General features: G+C 44.1%; 1 long non-coding RNA gene across 2 annotated transcripts; it reads left to right on the forward strand.

Annotated features, from left to right (window-relative positions):
- Positions 1-1,547: 1,547 nt before the first annotated feature.
- On the forward strand, positions 1,548-8,714 carry LOC306815855. 2 transcript variants are annotated; one of them, XR_013777494.1, is made up of 3 exons: positions 1,548-1,695; positions 3,254-3,344; positions 8,553-8,714. It is a non-coding gene; the product is annotated as an uncharacterized lncRNA (long non-coding RNA). The 2 variants fall into 2 exon arrangements; XR_013777495.1 differs by lacking the exon at positions 8,553-8,714 and adding an exon at positions 4,590-4,807.
- Positions 8,715-8,750: the final 36 nt, after the last annotated feature.

Here is an 8,750-nt window from a genome sequence, read left to right on the forward strand (position 1 = left end):
AATCCAAGTTGATGTGTTTGGCACCTTACGTGATTTGTTCCCATTCTTTTATAAATGCACGGATGCTCTTAGAGCAAACTCATTCATGAAGCTGACATAAAAGGATGCAAAGTTCAGGTGACTCCCAGTTCCCCTTCATGCCCAGTCCCTGTCCTAAGCTCTGCCACTGCTGATGACTGAAACAGAAACATTAGTGGAATTGTGCTGAGGCAGCACTTCGTGCAAATGACACTCTCACAAGCACAAGTCACAAGTGACATTCTCACAAGCAAAAAATTGAGGGATTTCTAGAAGACTGTTGAATATTTCTTTTGCGATCTTTGCAAGTGAATACTTCAATTGCATTAAAAGTTCAGGCAAATTTCAGATGAATACCTTTTTAGCTTCCCTGCCAGCCAATTTTGTTTTCAGAATGAAGCAGTTGGATGGCAGTAGGTTGTTTTTGTTAAAAAGTATGCTTATGCCAGTAGACATTGTAGCGATGTTTGAGCTCCAAGGTGGCACATTCTAGACTAAATAATGAGTTCAGGACACAATCCAAATTTTGTTACATCTGAGTAACCTGAGGTAAACTGTTTCCATTTCACACCTATGCAAACAATTGCATCTAGAGCTGAGGAAAACACAAAGGGTTTTGGTGCCTGTTCGAGTCAAAATTCAGCTTTTGCAGTTGAAATTCTTCTTGGAGCTCACTCCAGCATGTGCTTCCTTAGTACCAGATAAATCCCAGCCTGGAGTGCTGCCCAAACCTTGTGATCTTTTTGGGAACCACTCTCACCTGGTTTGTCAGCTGAGCTCTGGCCAATTCAGTTGTACTCAGGCATTGGATTTCAAGGGAAGCCCTTGCCTATAAATTCCAGCAATTGGGAAAGGATGGCTTTCTCCTTGAACTCTTGGCTGCATTGGAGGCTCAGTGATGGTCACTCACTGAAAGTGCAGCTCTTGCTCTGCCTTAGCTTAGTGCAGAGCATTTTAAGGTGACAGTGTTGTGTCTTTTTGGAGAGACAAAATTAAACCCACAAATTTCTCATTAGGGATGTGCTGTTTCATATGTGAATGATGATTTCTGTGATTCTTGGTGAGAGTTTGCATAGATCCTAAGGGAATACTTCACATTGAGCAATTGGTATTGAAGAGTGGCAGTAGTGAGACAATTGTGGAACTGGGGCTGGCAAATTTTGCTTTGGCCTGGCACAGAGGAACTCAGGTGAGACAGGTCTGGTTGCTGGTAGGGTAGAGGGTGCCCTTGCAACCTGCTCCACGTAGTGCCAGTCAGGGATTGGGCTTTGTTACAGAATCAGAGAATATTCTGACCTCACAGTGATCCACAAGGATATGCAAGTTCAGCTCTGTCTCAAAGAATTCCATCATAATTTTAAATCAACTTGCTTGCCTTCTCCCAAACTCCCCTTATGACATTTCTTTTTCTGTTTTCGTTTCCTTTGGAAAACAAGTAGACATCATAAGAGCCCAACCAAACATTTCACATTGTGCACCTGAGAAGAAGAAACAGCCATGAAGCCAGCAGAGAGTGAAGAGAGTCCTTGCACTGCTGTTTATCGCCGACCCTACAGGGACAGGGTGATTCATTTGCTTGCTCTGAGGACGTACAAGAAGCCAGAGTTACTTGCCCGCTTGCAGAGAGATGGAGTCATGCAAAAGGACAAGGGAACCCTTGGCAAGATCCTCCAGCAGGTGAGATTGTGCAGTTTGGCTCCAGCAATTTTCTTCTGCCACGTTGTTCTTTTATCCTTAATTTTTACTTGTTCCTCCACTGTTTAAATAAGAAACTTTCCTTTTAAAATATTTCCTGTTCAACATGGCTGTTGTTGAATTATGCAAACATTCATAGATCATCAGAATATTTCCTCTTTTGCTATGAGCAACGTCCGGGGGGATAATTCAGATGGACACAGTTTTGGATGCACAGAGTTGCTTCTTAAATGGATTCACATACTTGCTTCCCTTTCCAACACAATCTTAGTTCTGGTTTTAAGACATGAATTCTTGATTCTGGGTATATTTGTTACTTTGCATTTTTTATAGTGAGAGACAGACATCAACAGAGACCACCAGAGCAATATCAGTGTTTATTATGTTTTCAAAGAAAGAAAAAGGGCAGATTTTGAGAGATGATGGTGGTGTGTTGTTGAGTTATTTAATGTGTTATAGCAGTCAAATTGATGGAGATTTTCCTGTCTCCATCTCAGCAGGAACTCTCAGCAGTGTCAGGTGATGAAGTCTAAACCAGCACACTTCATATCAGTGGTCTTGAGGTTTTACTACCTCATTTTACCTTTTTGAGTAGATTTTGTATTTGTCTTGAGAAAGATATGAACCTCATTTACTGTCAAAGGAATAGAACAAGACAAGAGCACGACTTTCTCATAGAAGGACTCTGCAGGAATGAACCCTGGCTCTGCCACATGAAGAGGGAGGGACACTGGGCCTGACCAGCTCTGCTTACACATTGTGGCACTAAATGTTGTTTTGAAAGGAACACTTATGAAATATGAATACTCACTTGTTTCCAATCAGTGATACTTTGATTCAGCTTAAAACTCATGTGATAGAGGAATAAATCCTCTCTGTGTCAAAGGATATTGTTCAGTTCCAGTTGGGTGAACACAAAGAGGTGTTCAGAACCAGCTGGATTTCTGTAGTTTGCATTTAGCAACCATAATAAAGGTTTGTTTTCTGAAATGTCTGCCTGTAGGTAGCCAACCTGAATCTAAAGGATAATTCCTTCAGTCTGAAGGAACATCTGTTTCAGACCCTTCAGACTGATTGGCCTGGCTACACTGAAATGGATAGGGAGAAGTTGAAGGTGATACTTGCTAGGTAAGTTCAGTCTTTAGAGGAAGGAGAAGAGACTCTTCAGAACAAACACCCTGGGAGATGAAGCCTCACTTGTTAGAATATGCTGAGTCAGCAGCAACCCATCAGGGTCCTGCAGTCCAACTCCCTGGCCCTGCACAGGACACCACAAGAATCACACCCTGTGCCCAAGACTGTTGTCCAAATGCTTCTTGAGCTCCTGCTACAGTGACCAGGGGCCACGAGAGCCTGTTCCAGAGCTTGGGCGCTCTCTGGGGCAAGAATGTTTTCCTGATATCCAGCCTAAAGCTCCCTCAAATCAGCTTCATGCTGTTTCCTTGGTCCTGACACTGAATGTCTGTATAACCTGAAACAAAAGAACTATGACTGTTGATATTGAGGCCTTGGAACATGAAATGTTTCACCACCCTCACAGCAAATCAACTCCATCTCAGAACCCCACCAGCACCAGGCAAGCACCATCTCCAGGACCTTCTGAGACACATGCTCCAGCAAGACCTGCTCAGGTATTTGGTGCATTTTTAACATTCTCTATTGTGTATTAAGGTTTGGCCCTCTGCTGATGGTGTAAAAGCTGTGATGTGACCAGGCCAAAGCATGTTGTGCCTCAGGCATTCTGACTGCTTTGGCAGGAAGGTTGTGATCAGAAGAGAGGATCCTGCAGGGGTGCAGCAGCACTGTCCTGAGCCAACTTTCTGCTCTGCCTGGAGACTCGAGCTCAGTCCCCACTCTCAACTCATTCCCTGCAGAAGGACTCAAAGGGCTGGCTCTGCATGCATGACAAAACTGGGACAAAAGACTACTGTACATAAGAGGCTGCTGTACATAAAAGGGTGGGGCAGATGGGGCCCTCTGGCTTCCTTTTCCCTCTCTCTTGCTTTCATTCTCATTGTTTACTCCAGATCTACACTATCCATGTGACAGGACCAGCACAGGATCTAGAGAAGTGTGATATTCCCTCACTCCCTTCTCTGCCTTAATTTCTCTCCTCCTTTGCCCTGCCTGGGAACAGCATGGCTGTCCTGTTCTACTCAATCCTCAGTCCTGGATTTTGCTGTGGGAGTGAGGAGCTTGTGCCCGTGTGCTGTGCCATGTGAGCCAGCACCTTTGAGAAGGTCCTTGGGAGGAGCTGAGAGATGGAAGTGAACTGAAGAAAATGGAAGAGCTCATAAGTCACCACTTGTGAAAGTCTCTTGTGTAAAGTAAAGAATATTTTAGCCATCAGCTTTTGAGTTTAAAGAGTGGAGTGGCTGCTGGAGTGAAGGCAACTGCACCTAAAAGCACAAGATTATCCTGACATGTGACTGATGTCTTTTTTCATCATCCTGATGAGAATTCACAACCAACCACAACACCCTGTACTCCTGGGTTGTGTCAGTGATGCACTGATCTTGTCTTTAACAGGGAGACAGCTAAAACAGACTCTTTAGTAAATCATATGTGTATCTGTGACACAAGAGCTGTGTACAAGCATGAATTGGGAGCTAGAAAAAAAACAACTGGACCTCCCCATTTTGGGGAAGCCTTAGATAGAGCTGCTGAAGGGAGTGTCTTTCTACCAAAGCCTTTTAGCTACAAACTTGAATTCTTGATGAGAAAGTAGGAATGACATAGAACATGCATGATCTTTTTATTTAAGGAAAATTTGTTTTTAACCATTGGCACTTCAGAAATGCTGCTATTTTACAAATGGGAGCAAATCCTGATCCTGATGATAGATTAATGAATTAATTATTTTGTTATTGATGCAGAAACGGCCTCTGGCTTCTGACTTCACCAGTCCTGTGCTGAGCAAGAAGAGGCGAATTGGTCACCAGCAGTTCACCAGTCACGTCCAGCCAGCAGCTGGAGGTCTCTCTTCCTCCTGGGTGCTGCCTTCCACAGCCCTTTGTAATCAGAACATGTCTCCAAGGGTTGGCTCCATTTCCCCCTGCACCCATGAGGTGCACCAGAACAACAAGTTCCAGAGTTCTAGAGTCCCAGAGCCTGCCATGGAGCAGATGGAGATCTCCAATTCAAACGGAGAGAAAAATGAATTGGGAAGGCTGAAGCAGTCACATCCTTTGGATTTCGATGAAGGTATTAATATGCTGCTTTTCCTAACTCCTCCCTGGAGAACTGTGGTGTAAAGATTTGGTTATTCAGACAGCCTCTGCCTGAATTAGGCAACAAGTGAGATCCTTTTCAATTGTACAGATGTTATTAACAGTAAATGCAACCCAGAGAGATAGAAAGGAATAAGAGAGGAGAGGTGGGGTGTAGAGAAGAGAGAAACATTAGGTATGAAAACATCACCACCACATGGATTCTCTGTGGTACAGCCAGTCCATCTTCACCCTTGGTCTTGTCAGTGGTGGGGGTCCCCAAATGGCTCTGGAGGTACCACCTTTATACTGCCCAAGATTTGAGTACCCACAGGTACAGATGGTCACAGCTGCTCTTAGATCTCGGGCTGGAAGGGATGCAAGTGTCTTTTCCTTACACACAGTCTCTACAGCAAGAAAAAGATTCTTGCTTGAGTCTAAAAACACTTGAGCATTGTTCTTCAGGAGCCACAAAATTCAGAGCAGCTGGTGAAGGAAAAATCTGGACTGTGTTTCAAGTTGGGGCTTAGGCTGCAGCTTTTGTGCTGACTGAGCCATGAGAGCAAATGCACTTTTGGAAATGAAATGCTCACAGCAAAGCTCTTCTTACAGGTTGTATTGAACATACTGTGACTCTCCTGCTGACAAGAGTGCAGAAAATTTTCATCCAAACTTTGTTTCATGGGAACTTTGGGCCTCTGGAATGGACAAGGAAGTGGCCATAAAACATGGCATGAGAAGAACTCCAGCCTTTTTCTCTATTTCTTTTTAGAACCTCCATGTTCATCACTCTCTCTCCCCCTCTGTCTATCTCAAGCTGTTGTCTTTTGTGAAACTGCATCTGCTGCTGCATGACTGGAATGGCTGTAGAGATGCCACCTCATGCATTCAAAACAGAAAAGCTGAGCTGGGCTTTACACCATGGTAGTGCAGTAGAGAAAAGTGGCCATGCCTTCTTTCTACAGCCCAGAACTGGCTACTGGAGAGAAAATTCTGTGTGCCCCATTATTGATTTTTGGAGCTTTTTTTGAGTAATTTACTGTGATAACAAAGCTCTGAAGGACTTTTACAAGACCATCCAGTGGGTATTTTTTGGCTTTTGAAAGATCTCCTGATGAAGAGTGTCAAAATTCTGCTTTTCTGCAGGAGTAGGAAAACAAACTTCCATTGTCTCCACATGCTCTGCCACAAACACCCAAGCAGACTACTTGAGGTGAGTGAAAGAGCAGTTGAGCCTTGCCACTCGCAGTGGGTGCCCTGTGAAGCTCTTCCCAGTTTTGAAAGGATGATGTTGAGAAGGTTTTGCTGGCCCTGCACGGCTAAGAGCTGAAATGAACACCGAGGTGGGTTCAGGCTGGGCTGGCCCTCCCTTCCTGCAGTGCAGTTGCTCAGGGTCAGCTGCAGCAGTGGTGCTGCATCCCCCCCTTGTATTTGCAGTGCAGGAGGGGAGGCAGAACTGTGTGTGTGTGGTATCAAACACTGGAATGGCTGCCAGCTGCTGTCAGAGCAGTGATGTTGGCAAGGGCACCCAGGCCTCCTGCAGCCCTGGGGCTCTGGGGCAGCTGTGCCCTTTGGAGCAGGCACTGCAGGGCCCTGGGTCACATTGGATACAGCCAGGGATGCTCCGTGGGAAGGCTGAGGGCAAGGTGGTCCTGCAGGGGAGCAGCTGAGTGAGGCCTGTGCAAGGACTCTTGCCAGGAAATGTCACTGGGCAGAACCCAGAAGTCCAGGCTATTTCTTCTCTAGTACCTCCCCAGATGTTGAAAGACATCTGTGGATTTCAGAACACACCAGCACAGCAGTCAGGTGCATCTGGCCTGGGATGCATCCCTGGCACAAGCTGCTCTCTGTCCTGGTACTGAATTTCAACTTGTTAATGTTTTAATGCTTGTAGCAATTAATCTCAGGGTGTTTACAAGGATTTTTTCCCATGTGAGGGAGTTTTTGTCATTCAAAAGAAGCTGGTGTCATTCCAAAGGCCAGGAGGAGCAGAAGCATTGGTGTGTCAGTGTTGGGAAGTGGTGTCTGTTATTCTCATTGACACTTCTTCTTGGATTTGTATCATGAGCTTGGTAAACCTCACTCATTTTTATTTGAATGAGAAGGGAATGAAGAAAATTTTTCACCCATCAGAGGCTTCAGGCATTAATGAGTTTTACCCTCGTTAGGAGCTGATGTGGTTTGTGTTTTGTAGTTGCACTTTCAGACTTATACAGAGTTTGTTTTTAATGGCTGCATTACAAGCACCTCTGATCAAGGCTCAGTTTTGTAAATGCTGTCCTCTAGAAGAATCAAATATTATCATGAACTCTGCTTTGCTGTTAGACAGGCAGACATCAATGGAGCTCATAAGTTCAACTCTGTGTAACCAGAACCATAAATTCAGTTCCTGCCAAAAATGTATTTCAGATGGGTTCTCAAAAGTAAATGTATATTTAAAGTTTTTCCTATATAGAAAGATAATATAGCTTAGCTATGTTTATTCTCTTCCTGAAGCTGTGGTCTTTGTTGGTCATTTGATATTTGAAAGAAGTGCCAATATTTTCTAAATGTGCTTCACTTGCTAATGAAGGAAACCTCTACAATATAAACTATTAGTAACTAAGTGTCATAGAAATGTGGCAGATTTCTGGAGTGACCTGACTACATCCTCTTAAAGCAAAGAACTTGCCTGTAGAAACAGTCAGTCCCAGAGCAACTAACTCGAACCTTGGGAGTCTCTGTTTGACATTTGCCACGTGGTTGCTGCAAAACTACACATGTGCTTTATGGAATAGGAACACATTAGAATGTTCTCTTAGAGTTCACTCACAGAAAAATGATATTATTTTCCTTTAGAAAATACATTGCCATAGTCTCCTTGGAGCAACGCCAGCACTACAAGGATGACTTCAATGCAGAGTATGAGGAATACAGGAATTTACATTTTCAGATTGATAAGATCAACAAAGATTTTACACAGTTTTATGAGCAATGGAAGAGTCTGATTCCAGGGTCTGAAGCCTATCAGGTAAAGAAAGATAAAACTGTGAGGAGTGTGTTTCATCCCAGCAATGTTTTGGATTCCCTGGAGCTGCTCAGTGAGACAAAGGGAAACTGCAGCATTGACATATGTGCTCAGACACTGCTTGGGCTGGGTCTGATTTTTGTGAGATCCTGCCCAAAACACCCTGTTTGAGCTGTCTGTGAACAAAGAGTAAGGTGAGGTGTGTCCCAAGCAGAGTCTTGGAGCATGTGCTCCTTCTGTTCCCTATTGAGAGGCTTAATTGCAGATCTTGGGGGATGCTGGAGCTGGGGATTGGTTTTTGCCAAGCTCCCAGAAGAGTGGTGGCTCACAGGGAAGAAAATCTCTACAGTCAAACTGAGGGCTCTTTTAGTGTTTTGCATAGGTTTGCATTTTATGGTTGGAGTGAAACATTCTTTTTTTTTTTTTTTACTTTTTGAAGATGCTGCTTCATCGAATCCTGACAGATTATCAGCAGTTACAGCAGGTATGTGTGGCACCAGACCTGCAGGGCCATGGTTACTGCTGAGTGTGGCTCAAGGCTTTTTTAAAGCAAAGGACATCAGATTCTAAACTCTGCAGAAATGTTTGCATGCCCTAATTTTCTTTTGCTTTCTCCTTCACAGGGTAGCCCCAGCTACTCTGAAATGAAGAGCAGGTGCCAGTACCTCCACAAAAAGCTGTCCCATATTCAGAGCCGAATATCTGAATTTGACAAGCAATAAGTGGAGTCCTGGCACCACACATCTGCTTCAGCCATAAAAATCAGTGACCTCTGGATTTTTCTTTCAAATTTGAGATTAGGCTTTTAGGATTATATAGGT

The sequence above is a fragment of the Erithacus rubecula genome, assembly GCF_903797595.1.
Source record: "Erithacus rubecula genome assembly, contig: scaffold_253_arrow_ctg1, whole genome shotgun sequence".
In the NCBI taxonomy this organism is placed as follows: domain Eukaryota; kingdom Metazoa; phylum Chordata; class Aves; order Passeriformes; family Muscicapidae; genus Erithacus; species Erithacus rubecula.